We start from the raw sequence: 24026 nt of genomic DNA, 5'->3' as shown, positions 1-24026 counted from the left end.
CCTATTCACGTACTGATTATCAAATGCATAACTGTTCTAACGTGAAACCAAAAGACAAGAAAAAGCATCTTGTTCTTCCTCTGCTGAACATGCGAAGCCTAAACCCCTGTGCCCTACTTCCCCTGACAGAGTTACAGCGTAAGTGGAAAATAGATGAACAGATTCTGGACTCACGACGAGAGAAACACGTCACTCTGACACAAGATGTGCTATTAGTGGCTCATATTCTTTATGCTAATTTCCAGAGAGTCAGTCTGCTCTAAGTAATGCCATACTGGATTTATAGCTGATAAAACCTCTATTATTCCATTTCTATCCCCGAGTTTTAAATGGTAATAGACAAGCTGGTGGTACAGTTTCAGAGAATTAAAGCGGGGGCCGAATGAACAGGGAGGAGGGGAGTATGATAAGTGCGGACAGGGAACAGTGAGCAGCAGATGAAATATGTGCTTGGAAAACATAATTAGCAAAAAAATGGCTGTCATACACAGCCCTCTGCAGTGCAGAGAACAGAACCCCACTCCTGACTGTCAAACACAGATATAGCAGACTAAAGCAATCCAACAATTTTTCATCTTAATGCTTTATACTGTACATCTTGAGAGGGGATTATGTTCACAGAGTAGCTATGGAAAGACCTTTCACAGAGTTTTGTAGCAGCCCTACAGGGCATGGACAAAGTGTTTTGTCGGAGAAGACAAACTCACAATGATCAGATAGTTTTATTCCGCAGTGTAGTTCTGTCACTGTGCAGATCAAATCCTTGTGGATCCAAATAAACTCCAGAGCTGCCATTATTTAACTCCGTCCTGCAATAGCTGTTTTGGGCCCATTTCCACCCGATTTCAAACCTCTATTTAATGCTTAATAGCCTCTTGTAGATAAATAGATTAAAAAAAACGCACTCTTTTTGTTTTGCAGTGACCCTATTCTAATATGAATTCTAAAACAATTTAAATTTTACATTTCATGGTTTGCAGACTTCTTATCCACAAGTGTACCAAATTTAAGGTTGATGTGTAACGATGCTCAAGTTTTACAGGGCAATTAGTACACTGTACCAAGGTTTCCTTCTGTGTGCCTTCATGTTGTCAGATTTAGTTTTCTGTCTGCCTCTTCTCCCCTCCTCAGACAGATTATTGTGAATATGTTCTGCAATAAAAAGTATTTACCATTAATTTGAATACACACAATGTCTGGTTTCTCTCTTCTACTAAAATAAACAGGTTGAAATCTTGTCCATTCACAATCAGGCTTCTAGCATTCCACTGAAGAATTAGAATTCTTAGTAATATCAACCGACACGTGCTAATTCTTGACTTGATATACACATCTCCATCATCATAATCCAAGTGTGCACAGCAGCTTTAACAATAATCTGCATCCTATCACTTGTCTCACTATGGGATGTGCCTCCCAGTGTTTTCCTCAGAAGCATTAATATCAATATGCCAATCGTGACGATGCCGATGCATCTACTGCGCTACTATGCAGCACCATTGCAGCACCATTCAAGCCCCTCTTCTTGCTTTGGAGCATATCCCAACCTGTTGCATACACTGGCTAGCTTAACTGTTCATAGACCGGAGCTATTTTAACTAACCACGCCGTCGCCAGGCACCAGCTGTCTTAGATACTCTTCGACTCTCCGGTCTTCACCATAGACTAGAGTGTTTATCCGCCTAGCCATTTCAGATACGATTTTTTAGAGATCAGCACACCAGCTTATACACTGTTCCTCTCAGTTACAACCCCAGCTAATGAACATGGAAACTATCCTCCTGAGACGGAGACTCTAGGGCTCGACTCTGCGTTTGCGGAAATAAGATCTTGAGTAGGGACACACACCAGGTCTGCTTGTGCTGCCTCGGGCTGGAACATGCCCGGCTGGCCATCAATGCCCTTGGTTTCATGAAGGTATTGTGCCCACTTTACCATGATAAGCCTCTGACGACGGCTAGTACCCCAAGCTAGCTTGTCAGGAAAGGACCCTTACTTGTCTACCGGCCGACAACGGAGACAAGGAGGGGACTAATGCAGACACGTGCTGACGCCAGCTGGGACTCTCAGCTGGACCTCACTGCAGCAGCTCCATCTATGGAAGACGTACTGGAACTGGATTATGAGGATGACAACAAGGACACCTCAGAGCTCCTCATATCCGAGGAAGACAAGGTTGAGGATGACATTTTCATCCCTTCTGCTCAAGCTGCCAAGCCTGGTGCTGTGACTGCCACCCGGGGCGAGGGCAAGAGCATGCCAGCCTCCCACGCTCCCCGTAAGGCCATGTGGACTGTGTGCAAACGTGTACCCAGGCTACATATTCCCAGGCCTGAAGTAGTAACGGAGATCGCCAAATCACGTCATTAAGGGAAGAAATTGCCCAAGACAGCAAAACAGCTACTCACAGTTTTCCCAGAGCTGTTGGAGGAGGTTTTGGTGTCATGGAAGGACCACCCGTTCAGCAGTAAAAGCCCAAAACAGGGGGCTTGCACCCTGGATTTCGGGGGCATGGAGAAACTTGGCATACTTGACATACATTTTGGACACGGCAATTATTCCCGACAGTATAAAATATCTTAGTGGCCAAATTCCCAGCCCACCCCAGTTGCTCCACCCAGGGAGGATGCAAGTCCAAGCTGGCCCAGAAAAGCGCCCAACATTGACAGCAGCTCTACCGGCACAACCGGCCCAAGTTACCAGTCATCGGGCTAGGAAGAAGAAGAAGAGGGCAGCCCGACAACCCTCCTATCCGGTAAAGGAGCTGGATGTTCCCCGTTCACCAGCCCTACCTGTTCTGTTTTGGAGTGCGTTGCAGGGGGTTTCCCGGACTCCCAACTCCCCGTTGCTGCGTGTGGTGCAGGAGTGGCGCTACCATGTCCCAGCCAAGAGGAAAAGAGACTTTGTTACTGAAACAGCAGGTTCCGTCTCCCCTCTAAGTCACACATCCACATTTTTCTTCTTAATAAAGCATGTTGCATCCAGACCTAAGGTCAAGGGCGCATGTTGAAAAGAATGTACAAAAAAATAATAACAGGAAGAGGGGAACATAATTCGCCCTATCCTGAACCTACAGGCTCTAAACAAATACCTCAGAAAATTCAAATTCAGGATGCTCACTCACACATCCCTGCTACGTTTGGTGCGCCTGGAAGATTGGTTCACATCTGACGACCTGAAAGACGCATATTTCTACATTACAATTTATCTTCACACAGGAAATATCTGAGTTTTCCTTTTCGGGGTGTCTGCTACGAATACAGAATGCTTCTTTTCGGTCTGTCCCTGAGCCCGACAAGTGTTTGTGCGGTGTACCGAGTCAGCATTAGCCCTGTTAAGACAGGAGGGCATTCATCTGGCAACAAATTTAGGAGACTGGCTCCTTCTGGCACGTTTGAAGTAGAAGGCTATGACGTAAACGAATATCCTGATAAAACACCTGGTTGACCTCAGTTTTAAAATAAATGCCGAAAAGAGTGTTTTCTAAGAGTATAAGAGCTTTCAGCCTTCAGAGCTTGCGTCGCACATTTCCAGCTACACAAATCTGTTCCTTTTAGATTATCTCTAATACTGGGGGCTCATGGTGTCAGCCATCCTGGTGGTCCAACTCGGCCGCTTATACATGAGGAATTTCCAGCGCTGGGTGGCCTCCCTCAGACTGGACCCTGTGCGTCATGGCGCACAGAGGGTGGCGGTCAATGTGGAATATGTTATAGCGCTGCGCCGCTGGCTACATCAAGCTTTCCTGGTATAGGGGGTGCCCATGGTGGCGTCTTAACCCAGAAGGTAATCACTACAGATGCGAGTTGGGGCAGATTATACAAGGACTGGTCTGTGAGGGGGGTCTCTGGAGTGGAAGTCTCCAGCAGTCCCACGTAAATTATTTCTCATTTCTCATCCTGAAACGCTTTCGGGCCACACTAAAGCGGTAGCTTATATCACCGTCGAGGGATTTGTGTTCCTGTCAGTTACACATGCTGGCACGCAAACAGATATTGTGGAGCAGCAAGCATCTCACACGGCCCAGGAGTTGTGAACCTGGGGGCGGATCTGCTGTCCAGGGGCACGCCGCTATACGGATATTGGATTCTGAATCCAGCTATTGTGAGGCCAGTGTGGATGCACTACGGCCGAGCACCGGTGGATCTGTTCGCGTCACGATAAAACTCCACTGTTTTTATCAATGCACGGCCTACCTAGACATGTTGGTCTCCTGTCCTTCTGTACGCCTTTCTTCCCTTGGCTCTGATATCACCCACTCTGTTCAGAGTGAGGGAGCACCATCACACACTGATCCTAATAGCTCTGCACTGGCCAGCAATGCACTGGTTGGTGAAGATATATCAGCTCCTGTGCAGATAGCCATGGCAACTCCAACTCAATATTTCACCCACATCCACAACGCCTGGCACTACGGGCCTGGCCTGTGAGTGGTTTAATTTAAATACAGTGGGGATTCCTCAGAATGTAATTAATACTATTCACAGCGCTAGAGCGTCCTCCACCAGGTCCCTTTATGACTGTAAATGGAGGGTGTTTGAGGAGTGGTGTCACAAGGAAGGACATGACGCTTTTCAATGTCCAGTTGGTGGGATTTTGTCATTCCTGCCGGACTCGATTGAAAAACACAGATAAGGTATACCTGGCTGATATTGCTGCTTGTCATGTGGGGTTTAAAGGTAAAACAACTAGCAGCGAGCGTGTGGTATTGATTGCTACCTGTGGAGTGCTGGTGGTTGCTTGTTTGGCAATACAAGAGTCCCTATATCCCTTAGTGAGAGATAGACAACGAATGCTATGAATGAGAACTTTAGGTTAATTGCGTAACCCTGATCCTCAGAGTAGCATGAGTGAGATGTCTCACCAGAGACCCCTTCTTGCTGGGGCGAAGCGAGAAGAAGTGTGTATTTTGAATGGTTTTAAGTAGCAGCGCAAGCTACTTAAGTGCAGGTGGATTTCCCTGATGCAGACGTCACGATCACCAGCCAATCAGGATAGGCATAATGAGATAAATGCTTCTGAGGAATACACAGGGAGGGCCATCTCATACATAGCAAGACATCTCACTCATGCTACACTGAGAACCGAGGTTACGCAAATAACCTAAAGTTTTAGATTTAATCTCAGATGTCACCCCTGTGATAAAGGTCACCAACTAAACTATTCCACACCCTCAAGTAAGTTCTCCAGTTCCTTCATATTAACACTAAGAGGTACTCTGGGAATTACACCCGTGCAACCGCCGGATCTCTGCTCCCCGGCTCTTACTACTTCGGCTACTTAGACTTTTCCAACATTAATCATTTTCTTTGCCTTCTCCATCTGCACTTCAGTATTACACCCTATTAGCGAGTTTCCATCTCCCAAAAGTCTCCCATATTTCACCTCTCAAACTTGCCCTTCAATGATTTTTGTTAGCTTTAGCGGATCGACTTTCTCACCCCTTCTCCCTTGAATCTTACCACCACATTAAGCAATAATGCCTTCAGGTCCCTCTCTGCCCTTTACTCTCCAATCAGATGGACAACTCTGGGCTTCAAATGAGGGTAGGGTTGCACGTTAATTCCATATTTTAAGTGGGATTTAGTCAGCAGAAAAACATTATTTATCCACAAACAAAAATCTATTCTGGTTATCTCTTTATGAGTAAACGGAAATATTAGCATAATATTACATACAATAATATAGTAACATTTTATTGGCATATATTCAGGGGGAACTTGGTGCACTCGCTTGTAATAAAAATAGAAACAACACTAGCAATTAAACTTCTAATCTCACATACTTTTTTGAGACCTGGACTGTATGATATAGTCCTTAAATTGAATGTAAACAAATTATAGACGCCAGCGTACACACACCAGAGGGCAATGCAAGAAAGCGGTTAACAAACTTCACAATCTCCCCACTGACAGCAGGTGTTGACAGGCAGAAGAGATACACAGCATGTTTTTTTCCCATCATGGATATCCTTATGTGCATTTGTTTGTGTGGGCATGTGCAGACGCGGAGAAATGCCAAGGTGTGACAATGTGTGACAATGTGTGGCCGTGCCGGCCCCCCATGTTTGTGAACGTTTGTGTGTATGTGAACATCTTGGCAATGCTCTTAAGCACCCCTGCAGGTGTTTAGATCTCCACAAATCCCCACTGGTCCTTCCCAGCTGAGGCAGGGGCACGAGGTTCGCCCTCGCCTTCCCTTTCCCTCTCCCCTTTCATTCTCCAGACCATGCTAGGCAGGAAAGAAAACGCTGCCAACCCCAGGTGTCAGGCATCCGCTCGGCACTGTGTCAGCAGGCACGGGAGAATGTGAGAGGAAAGATGAAGTGCATGCAGACAAGAGTGAAGGATTTAAGAGAGAGAGAATTTAAGAGAGAGAGAGAAAAGTGTGAAAATTAAGGTAAAAACAGCACAAACCAAGGGAAAGTGAGGTGAGAAATGGGCTAAAAGAGAGAGAGAGATTTAAGAAAGAGAGGAAATTGAAGGAAGGTGGCAGTGAAGCAAAGGAAAAAAAGAGAAGAGTGTATTAGTCTATAAAGGGGAAAGGTTTATGCGACCTTTGACTTGCAGTGGGCTGCACTATAGACCACAGCCATCTCCAGAGGGTTTTAACTGGTGTGGTCAGACATATCAAGTCTGCCCTCTCAAAACAAACAAAGACAGTCACATCCGCTGAACCCTCCACAGGGATGACCATGGGTCTGGAAGTCCTCCCCTACAAATGGAGGACTAAACTTCATATAAATTCACAGTGCACCAGCAGGCTACACTAAATAAGAGAATCTGGAGTCAGCTACAAATGCCGGAAAGAGTTGTTCCCATGTGTCCATGTGCCTGTGTGTTTGTGCGTATCAAAGGGGCAAATTCTGTGTGATACATTGCAGATGCACATGAAACATCAGATTTCTGCCATTTGTTTAGTCTCCCTCAAGACTCTCAGAGAGATCCCGGCTTTATGTAGGATTGCAGTTGATAAGGGCTGAAATGAGATATAGCTTGAGGAAGTTCGTCTTGGCAGGGACATTAATACTGGAGCTCACTGCTGGATGGATACATGTGCGGTCAGACGGCCCGCTTCAAAATTGGAGATTGAAAAAAAAGATAGATATATATACGCTGTGATTCATTGAACAAGATGGAGGGGAAGGCGATGCAAGATGATAAGAGGGGAATTCACTGCAGTAAGCTTGCTAGATAACAGCAAATTGGAGAGTCCTGCATGTACAAGGTCAGGTGATTGAGAGCTATATCATTGGATGATGAGTGTTGAGCAAGGCAGCCGGAGAGAAAGAGAGATCCATCCATTTCTGCAGCCGCCTTGTGTGACTAAGGGGAATCGAGTTCTCAGGCACGTCCACTCATATTCGCAGCGCCCTGTCCTTCGCTCTGCTCTCGCCTTTTTACTATCCATTTGCAACAGGAATAACAGGATGAGACAATGTGCAGAGAGACGACACATTTCAAGCCCTCTGTCTTAACACCCCCCCATCTCTGTGGTTCTAATTCATCAGCGCCTTGACAGACACAGTGAGGAACAGAGATGTCTGGATCCTCTCCTCTTATGGCTAAATCATGTTGCGGATGGGACAGGTCGTCCCCGACGGCTTTGATCACCCCTCGAGGATTGACAGAGTGACTGATGGGCCCCAGTCGGTCCTGCTGCCTATTCATCTCCCTGTAAGAGGGAGACGCGGGAGAGACGGAGATAAAGCAGGCCAAAAAAACAGAGAGGGGATTGCAGTGATGCAATGATAAATCCACAGCGAGACTGTAAGCACTTTTTAGTTTTTCGCATGTGGGAGTGTGGAAAGACGGAGGTGGCTTGCAGCAGAGGATTTTTAATGACACGCTTCATGGCTCCGATTTTAATGTGCCCCGCTAATTATGATATTGCCATGTTAGCCTTTTCCAAGCCATTCCATGTAATGAGAGAGAGAGAGAGAGAGAGAGAGAGAGAGAGAGATACTGTAGAGAGACAGAGGAGAGACGTGGGTATGGCACACTATGTGTGAGTGTCATTCCAGTCTGTCACTCAGTGAGGGGTAGTGACGAATTAGGCGCCTTGCTGTCTCACTGGCACCTGGCCACTGTTTGTCCTTTAGGTGTCCTGGTGACCAAAATGTCCCTCTGAGCTCCACATGAGGCTTCTTGAGGGGGGGATCTAGACGTCTCTGTGTTGCGCCAGCACTGTACAGTATCATATCTGTGGCTGTGGTGGCTATTTGTTCTCCAGATGTGCATGTTTGTGTACATGTGTCAAGTCAATTTTATTTATATAGTCCAATATAACAAATCATAAATTTGCGTCATGGGGCTTTGTAACCTATACACCCTCTCTATCCTCACATCACCAGGTGTGTGTGTGTGTGTGTGTGTGTGTGTGTGGATGGGACTGTTTTTCTCATTGGGAAAGATTCAATCTTGAGCCAAGTGTCACCTTCATCATTCTGTCTTGTATCATGCAAATTCTCTAGGGTGATAGTAAAAGAAAGCCTCGGGCAAAAAATACCTGTTGGAGCTATTAAGAAGGAGAAATAAATTAATGCAAAGATGACTTATGGAGACAAGAAATCTTCCCTGAGGTCTAGCGTTTGGCCAGGAACAATCTATTAGGGGATCTCCTGACTGGCATTTCAGTACAGAACTCCGAGCATAAATCACGGTAATATAAATATCCATACAATAGTGGCCCCAGATGGTAGGCAATTGTATTGAAAGGTACACACAGTACAGAACATGTGTGTTTTTGAAGGAGGACTGGTCTGTATTTTGTTGTGGGCGTCGCTAACAGAGTTATGGCATTCTGTGCGTGACAGAGATGAAAGAAGTGGCGGGCGAATGATGACAGAAGGTGCACACTGAATAAAGGCTGACTCAAAGTGTCACGATCGGTCCGATCCCTCATCACTCACAGCCCACTTTCTCAACGCCGCTCTCCGCAAAATGCCAGGTCTCTTCTTCCACACCTGAGAGCTTAGCTCTAATGCATATTAATTCACTGCCTGGCACTGACAGCCGGGCAGAGATTGAGCGCCAAACTGTTAAAAATAAGAGGGGAGGTTTGCCATGAAAAGCCTCAATCTCTGTGTAAAACAGGCTTACACTTTAGCTGATAATAACATCTAATTTAACATGCAGGCTGGGTTACTTTTAGTTACAGCATGTTTGTGTTGCTGATCAATCGCTCCTATCATGGAACCCTGTGAATTGACAAAAAAAAGCAAACAGAGGTCAAACCAAAATGTCTAAATTGTTTGTTAAAGACTGATGCCCTTTATCTGGCATCTTTGACTAGCCTAATCTTTCAGTCTAGTATTTGTTTGCTTATACAATCACCTTAATATATTTCTCAGCTTGGAAACTAAGGTATGTTTGTTTCGATCTATTTTGTTTGTCGGCTAAATTCACCGCCCACCGAGTTGTTTACATGCTGGCTTTGCGAACTCAACTATCGTTGGATTAATGAACAGCATTGCACTATATCTTAGGGACAGTTCTTGAAACTCATTGCTGCAGTCTGGCCGACCATCACTGACCACCCAGGCACTGACCAGTTGGGTTGAGTGACAAGGCAATGGAGAGAGCTGGAGACGTCTAAAAAAAGATCCTACCACACCTGTGGCTCGAGTGCTGTAGGCCAGAGTCCACAGTCTGGATGAGTCAGTCTAGACAATGGGTTATTAAAGGCATTATATGTATTGATGGCAGGAACAAAAGCAGAGACAAGGCAGCTGATGATGAGCTTCAGCTTTGACAGGTTCTAAGACTGCCCCCCCACAAGTTAGTGGGATCACTCAGATGATCTGCATGGAAGCAACTGGACCTGCCAGCGTGGTACAAGTCATGTGCTAAGGTACAATAGTTCTGACTGATAAGAACATGCCACAGAAATCAACAGAGAATTGACACTGCTATTTTCAATTAGATGCTCCATCCTTTTGAAGAATCTTATAATTATCACGATGATGTTCTTGTATTGTCATCTAAACACATTACGTACTGAGAGCTGATTAGTCGTAATTAGGGCTGGGTATCGGTGCTCGGTACCTTTAAAAGTTATCAACCGAAACAACCCAGTACCACGAACTGAATCAGAATTTCTCCAGTCAGACAATACGTGCAATCGATCCTTTTTGTGCCCAGATCTAGAAAAAGATGACAGCCAATCACCAGGAGTGTTGTGTGATTGGCTCACTACCGCAGCAGCTGCAACTAGGGATGTCACGGTACCAGAAATCTAGTAGTCGATACAAATACCAGTGAATTTACACGATTCTCGATACCAATTTGATACCGCGGTAAACAAAAATACAAAAAAAAATAAAAATAATAATAAATCCCATGTAATTCAACACGCACTCCTTTATTAAAACATTTGAACATTACAAAAAACAGAGGCATGTAGCCTTTAAGTAATAAATAAAAAGAAACGTCTATTAACATTGCCAAACAGATCAGTGGCATGTAGCCCTCAAGTATTTAAAATAAACAATATTGTCTGGATGTCTGTCTTTGAGGTGCTTTGCTAAATTGGAAGTATTTCCTTCTTTGGAAAGAAAAGTACGACGGCACCGTTACTGCACCGCATACTGTTTTTTGCGAATCTATTATTACTCCTTGTAAATCCGCCTCGAACTCAAAGTACTTCCTTACCCGACTCTTGCTATTTGTTTTCTCAACAAGATGAGGCGGAGGTAGCGCTGCAGCAGCTGCCATCTTTCACGTTTCGTGTAGTTGTTTTTTTCCATGCTGTTACGGCGTTCTTCTTCTTCCTTCATTTCACGGCAGATGAGAACACTTGTAAGCGTAAACTGCCCCCATTAGATCCAGAAGAATCGTATCTCCAGTACCTCCGCTCTGGTACCAAATGACCATTACAGGCATCGTTCGGTAACTTCGTTACCGAAGAAAACGAGTACCGTCACATTTTTTTAAGTTTCATACCGAGTTGGTACCGAAGTATCGGTTCTCGTGACATCCCTAGCTGCAACCCATACAGGCGGAATTGCTGTCTGCACACAGCTCTGAACCTGGAGATGTCTGAGCCGACGGCTAGCAGCTAGCGGTGCTTATAGCACTAACAATAGCTACAAGTGCTGACAGAGCTAATACTTAACTTGGGGGGGAACCGGAGGGTGGCCGTTACGGTTCCGCAACAGCGCTGCCCCGCAACCATGGGTCGGCTGACGGCATTATCAGCAGTAAGTGCTGTATGAGCGCTGTATGAGCGCTGTATGAGCGCTGTGCAGCGCGGCGATTTGCTAGCCAGTGGGACACACAAACAGCTTCCATTCACATAATGGGTATCGAATGAAGTACTCTAATGGTATCGGTATCCCTTTAAGGGTACTGGTATTGGTACTGGCATCGTCATTTTTTAAACGATACCCAGCCCTAGTCCTAATAGACATGGCATACAGCCTACACTATGTTTTAAGAACACATCAAATCAATAAGGAACATACTAAGAGCTTAAAATCCAGGTTTAGAACTAGTATTTCAGGTTCCTGTTAGAAACAGATGCATAAAAGATTCAACATTGAATGGTACAGATCAATGTTTGAGGAGCATTAGGAAAATCGCTAAAAGCCCCAGTTCAACTAATAATATTAAATAAAAAAACATTAGTACTCTGAGCTGCCAAGGCTGAGGAAACAGAAAATCAATGAGACTAAATGTGTTGCCAGTAATAATAGTATGTTTGCACTTTCTGTGTAATTTGCATGTCTGCTCCTAACAACATTTGCACAAGGGTGAAAACATTATTTTTATACCTGCTGTTTGATGCTCCACGTTAGTATGACTTATAATGGAGATCATCTGGCGTCAGATTTTGGATACACCAAAAATGCCTCGTATTCTAATCTCTATAGATCATGTGATTGTACCTACATATAATCTATAATAATTTCACTTGATTCATTGTTTATTTGTCAAAATGTTTTAAACACTAAGGAAAGCAGCATGTGATTTATTACTGAAGTGCCATTTATTTCCTGAAGGGAAAAACTTTTTTGTTTTTGTTTTGTTGAGGATTATTAAAAAAAAAAAAATTAGGAAAATATTTAAAAAATATTCTGCATTACTTTGATCCAAGGACAAATATAATGATAACAAAATATATAGCAGACAACTGGTGAGTGAACATATTGTGGATTAGCAGTAATACAACCCATCAGTTTGTTTTCCTATCAACCATTTGCCAAAAAGTGTTCCTTGTGAATTTGGGGTTTAGTTTAGTCCACACAGATAATTAAATCCACATGAAAAAATGCGAAGTGTTCAAGAAGTGCATCATCTGTTCATCATAAAACAGGATTACAGGACAGCACAGCAGCAAAACAATATGTATTAATACAAAATGCAGATGGAATCCAGGTTTCTACTTTTTATCCTAACCATTTTTTTTTCTAAAAACAAAATCAGTTAATTCCAACAAGAATTTTGCAATATTCAAAATGAAAACGATATTGCCAACGGCCAAGCTCAGCTGTTCAGGGCTGTCAGAAAGATTTGAAATGAAGATTCAGGCCAAGGAGGCAAATACCCACCCCTGCCAAAGGCAAATAAGAACTGAGGAAAAAGAAATAAAGCATGCTGTTGACACTGCATTCGCTCACACAACACGTGCGTAGTGTTTCATCTAAACCTCCAGTCACTTCAAAGTCTGTATCCTCAGCTCTTTCAACAACAGAGAAGTGGGGAACATTTGGTTAACACTGAATTATTTTTTTATGGCCCAAGCACTATCCGCGCTGAATGGCTAAATCATTTGTGCCATAGTTCTTGACAAACTGCACAGATGGGCGGTCTTTGTTATTCAGGACTGCAGCCCTCATCTGAGACAATACAGCTATACCATAAACCTGAAATTATAAACAACAAGCATAGTCTGCAAAATGCCAATGGTTCGTGAAAAAGTACACCATGTGGATGATCGGCCACAAATGGCAACAGTTTTGACAAAATGAATTGGCTCAGATGTTCTATAGATTGAAGAATGCTTTTTTTCTGGAGTAAATAGCAAGAAATGATAAATGTTTGATTGTTTAAATGCCTGCTTTATGTGATAAGAACTATCGAGGAGGGGAATATAATTGCCTTGCATGCTATTTGATCTTCAGCAAAGTAATTAAAGCCAAATCGCAAAGATAAATGATCATAAAAAAAAATACAAACTGGTGAGGAGCAAACCTCTCAGAGCTAATTATGAGTTCTAGTTTACTGCGTCGGGGACGTACATGCTTTGACTCCCTTAAAGAGTTGCACAAAAGATGTTTTGGTTTTTTTTAACTTCTCTGGTGTTTAAAAGGATTAAAAAAAAAAAAAACACAAATACTTTTACAATCTGACGTGATGTTTACAAGCACACCTTAATCTGGTCTTTTTCAAAAGAAAGAAAATGAATACAGGCTTTTATTTTGGCATGTCACACCTGAACAAGAGAGCTACTGAATAAACAGAATTCGTAAAAATAAAAAGGAAAACAATAGCTTCATGTTTGTTTCCTTTTCACATTTGTCAAAATAACTTCCTTTATCAATAACAACATTAGAGAGAGGAGTGTGATGCCTTTTCAATAACAAACTGGTGAGAAAATAATCAGCTGTCAAACCCACTGGATGGTTCACATCGTTTTCAAAGTGCAGAACTAAAAGATTTGCATGGACTTGAATACAAACACTCCAAAGTCATGACGCCTTCTTTTGATCTTCACCTGATATTGCTTAAGGGGGGTATTACTAAGGAGACAGGATGAGGGGAGGGAGCAGGGCTCAGATGAGGATGTGTGATGCCTTTAAGGACAAAACCGCTGACATTGAGAGACGCCGTATCCTGCTGCGTGTTTCGGCGGCAAAACATAGCTTTATGGTAGCTTAACTGGCTGAATGACTAACATGAGATGAGAAACATCTGTATATCAATCATGGAGAATGTATTCTATCATCTATTCCATCATAGAACATCAGTTTGTGACATGCGCTATTGCTTTTTGAAATCCAATAGCCGCACAAGCCAACAGATGCTCCCCCTAACAGAGCCTGGAAATAAAGTGTGGCTGACTTATCTCCCGCCCTCCCCCCCCACCACTGCCATCACATTGCAATGTGATACTTCTCACCATTTGGCCATTAAGCCTGCAAAGGTATGGAAAGGAGGTGTTTCATATTGTGATTGCAGCACTGCCCTCCATGACTCCTCTTCCAGGAGAGGTGGAGAGGACCAGAGAGGGGGTAGCCAGAGAAGGCCCCAGAGCTGCGAACATCCCCCCCCCCAGCCCTGCGGAGCTGCCTGCCTGCCTGCCTGCCTGCCTGCGGCTGTGGCTAAATTTACCATCCCGGCACATCACGTTGGGATTCTATTACTCTCTCGCGTCCCAGCATACGGATAGTCATGTGAAAGCCGGCCACAGGCCTCCGCGGCGGGCAGTGCCCTTCCTGCCCCCTGCATTCAGCACTCAGTCCAGTTAATGCTATATGTCTCTACTCAGCTGCCCAATCGCTCTCTCGTTCTTCCTCTGTCTCTCTATCCCCACTCTTCCTCGCCCCTTCTATGGCTTGACTCTCAAACCCCCCCCCCATCCACCCACCTCAACCTCATTCCCCTCCAATTACGGCTCCTCTCATCCTGAGAGCAAGGGGTCAGCGGCGGACGAGTTCGGGGCTGAGACTGATGGGTAACGGAGAGAGGGGGGGAATGAACCTCGGCCAAATGGGGATCAATAAGGAGACGGGGCTGAAGGATGGCTCCTGTTATGGGCAGAGAGGTGCTGGAGGCCGGGGGGTGAGGAAAATGCCACCGCAGGCATCATCAGGTCACATCACGTTGGTTGATATCCCTGTACGTCTCCTCCATCGGTGGAGTGCTGTCAGCAGCGTGACACGAGGCTAAAATATACACTTCGGCGATGGTTTCACAGGCATGAGGATAGAATGCCCTGCCCTGTTTGTTGAAAGTCACTCGCCTGACCAACCAAGTGGTAGACTGACGTCGCCGGGTCGATCCAGTACGCAGATCATCAGTTCTTACTTGGCCATGTATGAGAGTGTTAGTCGTCGAGCCTGAAATAGACTGACATGCGTCAATGAGGGCAATGGAGTCATTAGCTATTCCTTTTGAACAGCTAGCTCACTCTCTGACTGAGCAATACACAGGAGTAAGCACAGCTTTCTGGAGCCAGCTTATGCAAATTGCATGAACAGGTTGAACCTATCTCAGGTTGAAATGCAAGGGAAGGAAACAGAGAAGAAAAAAAAAAGAGAATGAGATTTTGTTTGAAGGAGAAAAAACAGCCAAAAGCTTTGCACCACGCAGTCATTCTGCAGACATGACCATAACGCATGCTGCAAACTCCCCTCCTTACCCATCCAAGCAGTGCATGACATCTTCACTCCCTCATGTGCACACACTTCAGGGTCACACTGACCTCTAGTGGTGTCAAAGGGAACACAGGGCTCATGACTGGGAGATCAGTGGTTCTTGAGGGTAATTTGATCAGAAAATTGATTTTAAGTCAGCGACACTGGTGGAGCAGCTCTCAGGTGATACGGATAAATGGCCGCTGGGAACAGCTTATTTCAACAGCGTGTGAACTGAAGACTCAATCGCCCTGCTTTCCAATTATCCACTAGTGAACAATCACTCTCTCTATCTTCCTCCCTCACTCTCTCACCCTCCCAGTATCTCTGTTTTGTTCTCTCCCTCCTCCTCCTCTTCGCCTCTCTCCAAAGATACCTTTGGAAAATTTCGATTTGAACGCTATTGATTTTGTGGGTTACACCTACCACAGAACCCTGACAGAACTTAAAACCACTCTATTCAGTGGGGGGATCAAAGCGTGACCTTTCCTTGGAGTTGTTTAATGAAGTTGGAGGGGGTTGATGCTGAGTGCATTACTAGATATTTTTAAACAACAACCTAAGAGCCTCGAGGGTTGGATAACATCTGAAATCGAATTTCTTCACAGACGCTGCTCGTGAGATAAGGGTTTGGTTATTTAACTCTGCGAGCCGCCTTTTCAGTTAGGCCTGTATCCTAGTGCAGTACTGCTTGTTTAATCAGAAGCAAAGCAGGATGTTTTAAAAAAAAGTATAAGCATACAGTAATCATGCAGAAGACACACACTGAAAAGAAGTATTATATTCTATTAGTTGGTAGTAAAAAATCATGTTATATCGCTCAATAATCACTAGATGGCGCACACTGCAAGGAAACATGTCCATCGGTTCTGTTGGTCCTTCAACATTCTACGCTAATATGGAATATTAATCAATTCATCAAATTAACCAAATTCATGTCTCAACATTGATTCATCCTCTATTTACCCACACTGTGTGCAGCATAGGGCATTTCTCTCTACTACAGATATGTGATTATTAGAGGGTCTATCTACAGTCTATTTAAATCCTGTCCTTTGACTGGTACGTGTCAACATGGCTGCTACAGAATATGTGATAAGGTTGTCGTGGCACTCCGGCTGAAGGGCCCGTATACGACTCAGCTTGCAGCCCCATTACTATCAAAGCTGCCAGAAGATGAGGGCGTAATTATGTTAGAGAGCTGATCTGAGGCGAGGTTACAGTGATTTGTTGGATGATTCAGAGCAGGAACTTCCTCTGTAAGAGGCTGCATGACTCTACATGTCCCTGATTAAAGAGACTTGCTGCTTCAGCATCCATATGTAATTTAAGTAGATCTGTTATTTATACGGCAGTTTCCTTATTTGTCTGGGTGGAGAGCCTTACATCAACATAGGTTGATCATGAAGCTTTCTGCTGTACCATCTCTCCAATGTCACCAATTAAGCTTATCAAAAATGCATCAACAATCAATGCCTCTTCTGTTATACCATGTAAGAGTTTGCATGCGACACGTGTGTAGTGGCTTTAACATGAATGGGTTTAATCACAAGTTGAGACACACACAGTGCTAGACCCCATTAGGTCATGGTTAGACTCACAATAGTACCAGTGACAGGCTGTATGCAGGAGGCTCTGTGACACAGTCAGCATGAATATTAATCCTCCCTCCCTCCCTCTACCGCAGTGAGATAGAGACAGAGAGAGGGAACAGGAGAGAAAGGCTCGAAGGCATTGTTAGGAGCTCTCCGCTAGCCACTAAAACGTCACTCTTCAGTGACTCTGGGGGTTTTATATGCTATCCAGGTTCCTCGCAGGAGACCGAGCCTAAATGTTGAACAACTGGCACACAAGTAGCGAGAGAAAGTTTGGACGAGGTACCCCACTTTTAGCTGCAGTTGATTCGAGAGAGAGAATGAATGAAGCCCAGTCATTACAATGTGGGCAGCTGGTGCTGCAGTGAGTTTATGGAAGCAAATTGAAAAAAGTTTTGGAAAGGTTTTAGAGAAAGTAAATTGTTGTGCAGCAGTCATCTGCAAGCAGAGACATCAACAATTTGAATGCGTCCCATTTATTTTTTCACTTGGGCTGGCAAAGTTAATGCGTTAACGCAAATTCGTTTTAACGCCACTAATTCCTTTAACGAGTTAACGCAACTTGTGTTTTTTAGGTTGTAGCGGGCTCAGCTTTAAAATTAGAGTGAAGATACTGGTTTGATATGAAACTAGAACCTAAGGAATCCATTGGTGCCAATCATGTCATACTAGCTTGTCGGAGGCTAAATAACGCTCCAAACTTTAATAAATTAAAATGTTGACCTCTGACCTCAACATATGTGAATGTAAATGGGTTCTCCCCTTTACAGACTAGCCCACTTTATGATAATCACATGCAGTTTGGGGCAAGTCATAGTCAAGTCAGCACACTGACACACTGACAGCTGTTGTTGTCTGTTGGGCTGCAGTTTGTCATGTTATGATTTGAGCATATTTTCTATGCTAAATGCAGTACCTGTGAAGGTTTCTGGACAATAGTTGTCATTGTTTTGTGTTGTTAATTGATTTCCAGTAATAAATATATACATATTTTTGCATAAAGCAAGCACATTTGTCCACTCCCATGTTGATAAGACTATTTAATACTTGACAAATCTTCCTTTATGGTACATTTTGAACAGATAAAAAATGTGGACGATAATGCAATTAAATATTTTAATCGACTGACAGTCCCTCTTTTTACATTTCATATTTTGTATTTTCTTGCTCCCTGTTTTAGGTCTTTAATCTCCCCCTAAATGTGTTTTTGAAACACATGAAACCATAAACACTCTTTCCAAAAGGGAGCCAAAGCAGCAGAGGGCACTTGAAGGGCAAAGCATTTCTGCTGCAGAGGGAGAGAAAGATAATCAGTTGTTTGATAAGACCAAAATTACCCAGAGCAGTTGTGGGAGATTAATACCTGCTCATCTGTGTCCATTCTGAGAGCTCATTAGGCACGCTTGAAGATATGAAATTATAACTTACATATATTATATATCATCATCTGGAGATGCTGGTAGAGAGCCACTGTAAATATTTCAAAGGGAGGAAGGAAGGAAGGTGTGCAGACGGGACACTTAGAAGTTTTTGAAATTAGGAAAAGCTAACAGTGCAAAGAAATCTTGCTTTGACCCAGTTTGATGCTCTTGATGTCCTAAAACCAAACACTCTAGTAAAAGAAGTGCGATGGCTGGTCATATCATCTACACAATTTGATATGTTCACAAACTTTTTAAGCAGGTCACCAGACTTCATTTCACTTCTTGATGTATGCAAAGGAATCCTTATTTTCGCAAGAGAAACATATACCAAATTTATCAAAAATGGAAAACCAAAACAAAATAAACATACAACCTTCCATTAAAGGTTGACATGCTCAACGTGTCTGAGCTTCTACAGGTCAGAAATGAATTTCAAGGATTTTCAAAAAGATCAATCTCCATTATCACAAACACGCTTTGTGATATAGAGATGTATTTTTGTGTACAACAAAACAAAAAGCAACCTTCCTGTAAAGGCATGTCAACATTGAGCCGTATCCCTTATAGTTTGATTAAAGGCCAGGATCCTCTTTGAACCCGTTTGACCCTGCCAAAGCGAGGGTGTTGTGTTGTGGTCTGCTAACACAGCCATCAAACGCAGCGGCTGGGGAGCCGTGCTGTGAAGCGCAGTCAAGCAAAGCCTTGATGTTTTTACAGAAAGAACATAACGGGGGCTGTGAAATACAGTGGCCTTTTCCCTCTCCTTCCACCTCTGCTTCCTTCATCCTCCCTTTCTCCCACTCCCCCTTTCATCTCTCGGGGTTTGCTGTGTACTGAGTGGCATTGTCCGAAACCCCTCAACACTTTTCATTTCAGCTCAGCCTGTTATTCCTCAAACTGAAAGCCAGGAAACATCCTCACCAGTGTCACAGACTGTAAAAGACTACACTCAGCTCATGTTAGAGTGAAAGAAAAGAAAAGGAAACCAGCAGTTATGGACTTTCATACCACTGTGGTGAGACCGCTCAGGCCAGCTGCCTTTAGCTCATCAATGTTCTTCACAAGGTTCAGCTGCACGTTCTCACTTTCAGCTGTTTAGCTGTGATTGCTTTTCTTAAGCGTTAGTTTATCAACTTCAGCGAAAATGTTACGACAAAGGACTGATCAACTGAAGCTGACAAAGTACCTCTGAACCAGATGCAATGGAAGCAAAAGATTGATGTTGAGCTAGAGTGATGAAAGTAAAGCAGAAACCTGACCCTAACCAGCTGTGCACCACATAGAGATGCTCCGATCAATGAGGTACTGATCAGCATTCTTTATTAATGACATAATCAGTCATTGCCAATTGATTTTTTATCAGAAAAAAAATGGGCTGTCACTCGATTAAAATAGTTAATCACGATAAATCCCAAATTGATCACACATTTTATTCAAAATGTACCATAAAGGGAGATTTGTCAAGTATTTAATACTCTTATCAACATGGGAGTGGACAAATATGCTGCTTTATGTAAATGTGTGTATATATTTATTAATGGAAATCAATTAACAACACAAAACAATGACAATATTGTCCAGAAACCCTCACAGGTACTGCATTTAGCATAAAAAATACGCTCAAATCATGACATGGTAAACTGCAGCCCAACAGGCAACAACAGCTGTCAGTGTGTCAGTGTGCTGACTTGTCTATGACTTGCCCCAAACTGCATGTGATTATCATAAAGTGGGCATGTCTGTAAAGGGGAGACTCGTGGGTACCCATAGAACCCATTTACATTCACATATCTTGAGGTCTGCGGTCAAGGGACCCCTTTGAACATGTACATGCCAGTTTTTCCTTGCCAACATTTAGCCTTAGTTATTTAACCTCTTTTGCGACATGCTACTATGACATGTTTATGGATTCCTTATGTTTTTTAGTTTCATATGATGCCAGTATCCACACTCTAGCTGCTTTAAAAGGGATCCCGCTACAACTTAAATATTGCAATTTGCATTAATGCGTTAAAGAAGTTAGTGGTGTTAAAATTAATCAGCATTAACACATAATAATCGTGTTAACTTTGACAGCCATAGAAAAAAAAACATAAACTAGGTGAAGCAACCACTTGTCACTAATAATTACTGTCAGAACTACAAGCTAAACTTTCACAAAATTCATCCTATTTTCCGATCCTCATTTAATCAATATTGTCAGTTCCCAACTGTGGAATAACATTGTCACTTGTGAATGGCACAAAATGAAACCTGAGCTGCAAGTGGAGCAGAACCATAAGAACACTTTAACATAAAGAAACACACTATCACACCAGCTGGCAGTGGCCCTATAAACACCTGTGCTCACACATACACCACTGAAGATGTACAATTTAGATTTCATCTCAAGTATCAGAAGTAGTTTCAGTAAAGCATTGAATTGGCAGAAGAAGATAAAAAGGATTTCCCTTATTAGACCAATTGAGGAAGAGAGGCAATTTAAACCACCGAGTGAAGGAATTCATTCTGAATGTATTAACTCTTGTCCTTGTTAGACCCCTCTACAGGAGAAAATGGTGAGCAGAATTTAAAAAGCAAAGTGAATAGGCGTGACAGAAAAAGAGCTTCTCCTGAAGCTGAGCATCTACCCTGCTGCAGAGATTTATAGTGACACCGTGGGCTATTAATTTCCCTTTTTTCCCTTTAAAAAAAGCCTGTCCAGACCAGCCTGTCTCTATGGACGACCTCCCTTATTACTCGGTGCTAACTGAGGGCCCAGATGTTACCGCCGTTGAATTGAAATAGAAAAGAGCAACATTGTACAGTTGCAGCTGAAACTTTTCTCTGTATTGTGGTTGATGTGAGACGCCTTCATGACTCCCTTAGAAACAGCTAAAAACTGTAAACACCTCTGCAACTATGCCACTATTTAAAAAAGAATACATCTGGACACGAACAGATGTCTTGCTTCTGACTGCAGATCCCACAGTGCCTGCCAGAGGTCGCTGCCACACCGCACAGTCCGCTGACATCACTGACCAAGTGAAGCTGAAGCCGCTGAGCCTGATTAGAATCAAAGTGTTTGACCTGAGCTCAGAACATTTAAGGAACACAGAGTTTTTGGAGCAGAGGACCCTTAGAGGCTTCGCTGCTGCTTAATGCCGACGGGGTACCTCGTCCCGAACAGCGTGACCCAGAATAAAAAGCAGCAGCCAGCTCTCACACTCTGTGCTTGCTGGCACCTGGTGGTGCCGGTTCTACATGGATAGTCATGATCTAGACTGCTGCCTTATACATGTTAGCACACCTCATTCAGACTTAAGACAGAGGTTATTTAGGGTTCATATTTTAAATTTGAATCTGCTCTGAGTTACCAGAAAAATAGAAGCACCTGTAAGATGTAAGGCTATGCAATACATCAGTACAATAAAGCATACTTCATATTGAAATGTTCAGTGACTGTTTTAGTTGTTTTTACACCCCCTCATGTCGACGATGTATTTTGTGTAGTTGTTATGGTGTTTCTAATAATAGGTGTTGCACAGTGTTGCGTAGCCTAACTGATGCGTGCTATAGTCGTGGTATTTTCCCTTTGTACACACATTATTAAAGCTGCAGTCAGTAATTTTGAGCAAATATGATAAAAAAGCTATTTTTATAAAACTGTCACAGATGGTCATCATGTTGCTCTGCCTCCCCATAGTGATCCTAATGGCATTTGCAAGTTTACACCGCGGCCGAACAAAAACAACCAATCAGAGCCGAGCAGTCTCTGGCCAGCTGTTAATCACTGCCTGCGAAACTTGTGAATTCCGATCAAACTGTCAAACTAGGCAGCGCTGATCAAATATGAATCAATATTCTGTTACTGTCATGCCTATTTATCGCCTCAGATGTTTTCAGGAACATCTTGTAGTGTATTGTTTAGCTGTCAAATGAGAAAGTTTGTGACCCGGCAGCCATGCTGAGATCAATTGAGGAAATACCAAGCACTGCCCACCAGCCGGAGCATAGCCAATAGGAACGCTCTCTCTCTCTGAAATCACACGTGATTGGCCAAAGTCTCCCGTCACGGGCTAGATTTTTTAAAGCCTAAAAACAGAGCCAAGAGGAGGTGCAGAAGTCTAGTTTTCTGTCAGAACACTTGAATTACAATATGCTGAAAGGTTATCATAGAATTGTCTGCCCCATGATGCCAAAAATATTCTGCCCACTGCCACTTTAAGGATCCTCCTTACTCCGGGAATATGCACGAACATTAATGGTTTGCAAGAGTGGCATTCAACAATCTACGAGACGAGCAACAGAAGTAATCCTGGCCAGTCATACTGTAAGGCACAGAACAGCACATCGGCCATTGCAAACAAATAGAACATTTTCCAATGATGTAATCCACCAAATCACACTTCAGGATATTCTCTTACGAATTATTAAATTCGGAGTGACAAAAAAACGATTTACTTAAAAATATGCAAAAGTAGCCATCTAGGCTGCTGCAGGAGTAAAGAAGATATGGGCCAATTAATCAGCTATCGGCTTTTTCCTGCTCCAACCTATCCTTATTATAGCAGACTTTAAAAATCCACTATCAGTCGACCTCTATTACCATTAGGAGCACAGGAGGACACAGAGGAACATCATGTTTTTCACATATTATCAGTCTCGTGCACTACTGTCTGGATATAGTGACCCTTTTATAAAAATAACTTTTTTATCATGTTTGCTCAAAGTTACCAACTTCAGCTTTAATGGGCTCTTTGTTACTTGCCATGGTATCAAATAAATGCTACTATTGTAGGAGATACATGAGTTAAGACATGAGCCAGTCAATGGCCGCTGTTGATCCTCACCATTTTTTTTAACCAGAGGCCGTCTCAGCTTAAGTTCAAGGCCAGCTCGATGTGAAGATAACACACAAAATGACTGCTGCATGCTGGGCTGAATGAAAACACTGTCTCTCCTGTAGTTTTCTATCTGTGCTGCTGATGTGTGCTTCCAAACATGCTCAAGCACGTGTCTCCGCAAGCACAATATAGCTTAGAGCTGAACTGCATCGATTGAACACCAGCATGACTGCATTATACATAAAAAACAGATATTCAGATACAAGCAGTCTAACAGGGGTCCGTTATTCAAAAAGTTGAGTCCTTTACAAATAGCAGACAGTACTTGCAATGTTATCTTCGCACATGTCAGACAAGCATAAACACTTACTCCATAAACTTTGACACATACATTAGCATACTGAGATATATGTGATGCAGAGCCACTGCTGTTGTAATACAGCGTCAACAGCATAATCATGTGTAGTAAGCAGGACAATTACATTTACATGACCAATAATAGGTATGTTTGAAAACTCTTTTTTGACATAACTTCCAAACTTCCACAGATATGATAGCAAAATGGCTCTTTGAGACGCATACTTAAAGGAGACAAATGAAAATAGAAGAAGATAGACACTATTTTGCTCACTATTCTTGCAGTGTGACCTTGGTGACCACATACTGTGAGGGAATTCTGGGTGCTTTTCCATGTGTGTCTGCAGCCCGTATGGTCCAAAATAATTTATGCCTATAACCAATTACTGGTACAGGCAACGCTGGAGGTCATGCAGGTTATGTCCCTAAGATTTAAGGCAAAGGGCTTGTGTGTGAGCGTTTGTGT

General features: G+C 43.2%; 1 protein-coding gene across 3 annotated transcripts in view; it reads right to left on the bottom strand.

Moving 5' to 3' along the window:
- The window catches only part of tspan9a (tetraspanin 9a), a 209456-nt gene that overhangs the window by 155419 nt on the left and 30011 nt on the right, over window positions 1-24026 (bottom strand). The gene's annotated exons all lie outside the window — the stretch shown is intronic.

The sequence above is a fragment of the Sebastes umbrosus genome, chromosome 4 (assembly GCF_015220745.1).
Source record: "Sebastes umbrosus isolate fSebUmb1 chromosome 4, fSebUmb1.pri, whole genome shotgun sequence".
Classification (NCBI taxonomy): domain Eukaryota; kingdom Metazoa; phylum Chordata; class Actinopteri; order Perciformes; family Sebastidae; genus Sebastes; species Sebastes umbrosus.
This window is presented reverse-complemented; position numbering and strand designations above follow the sequence as displayed.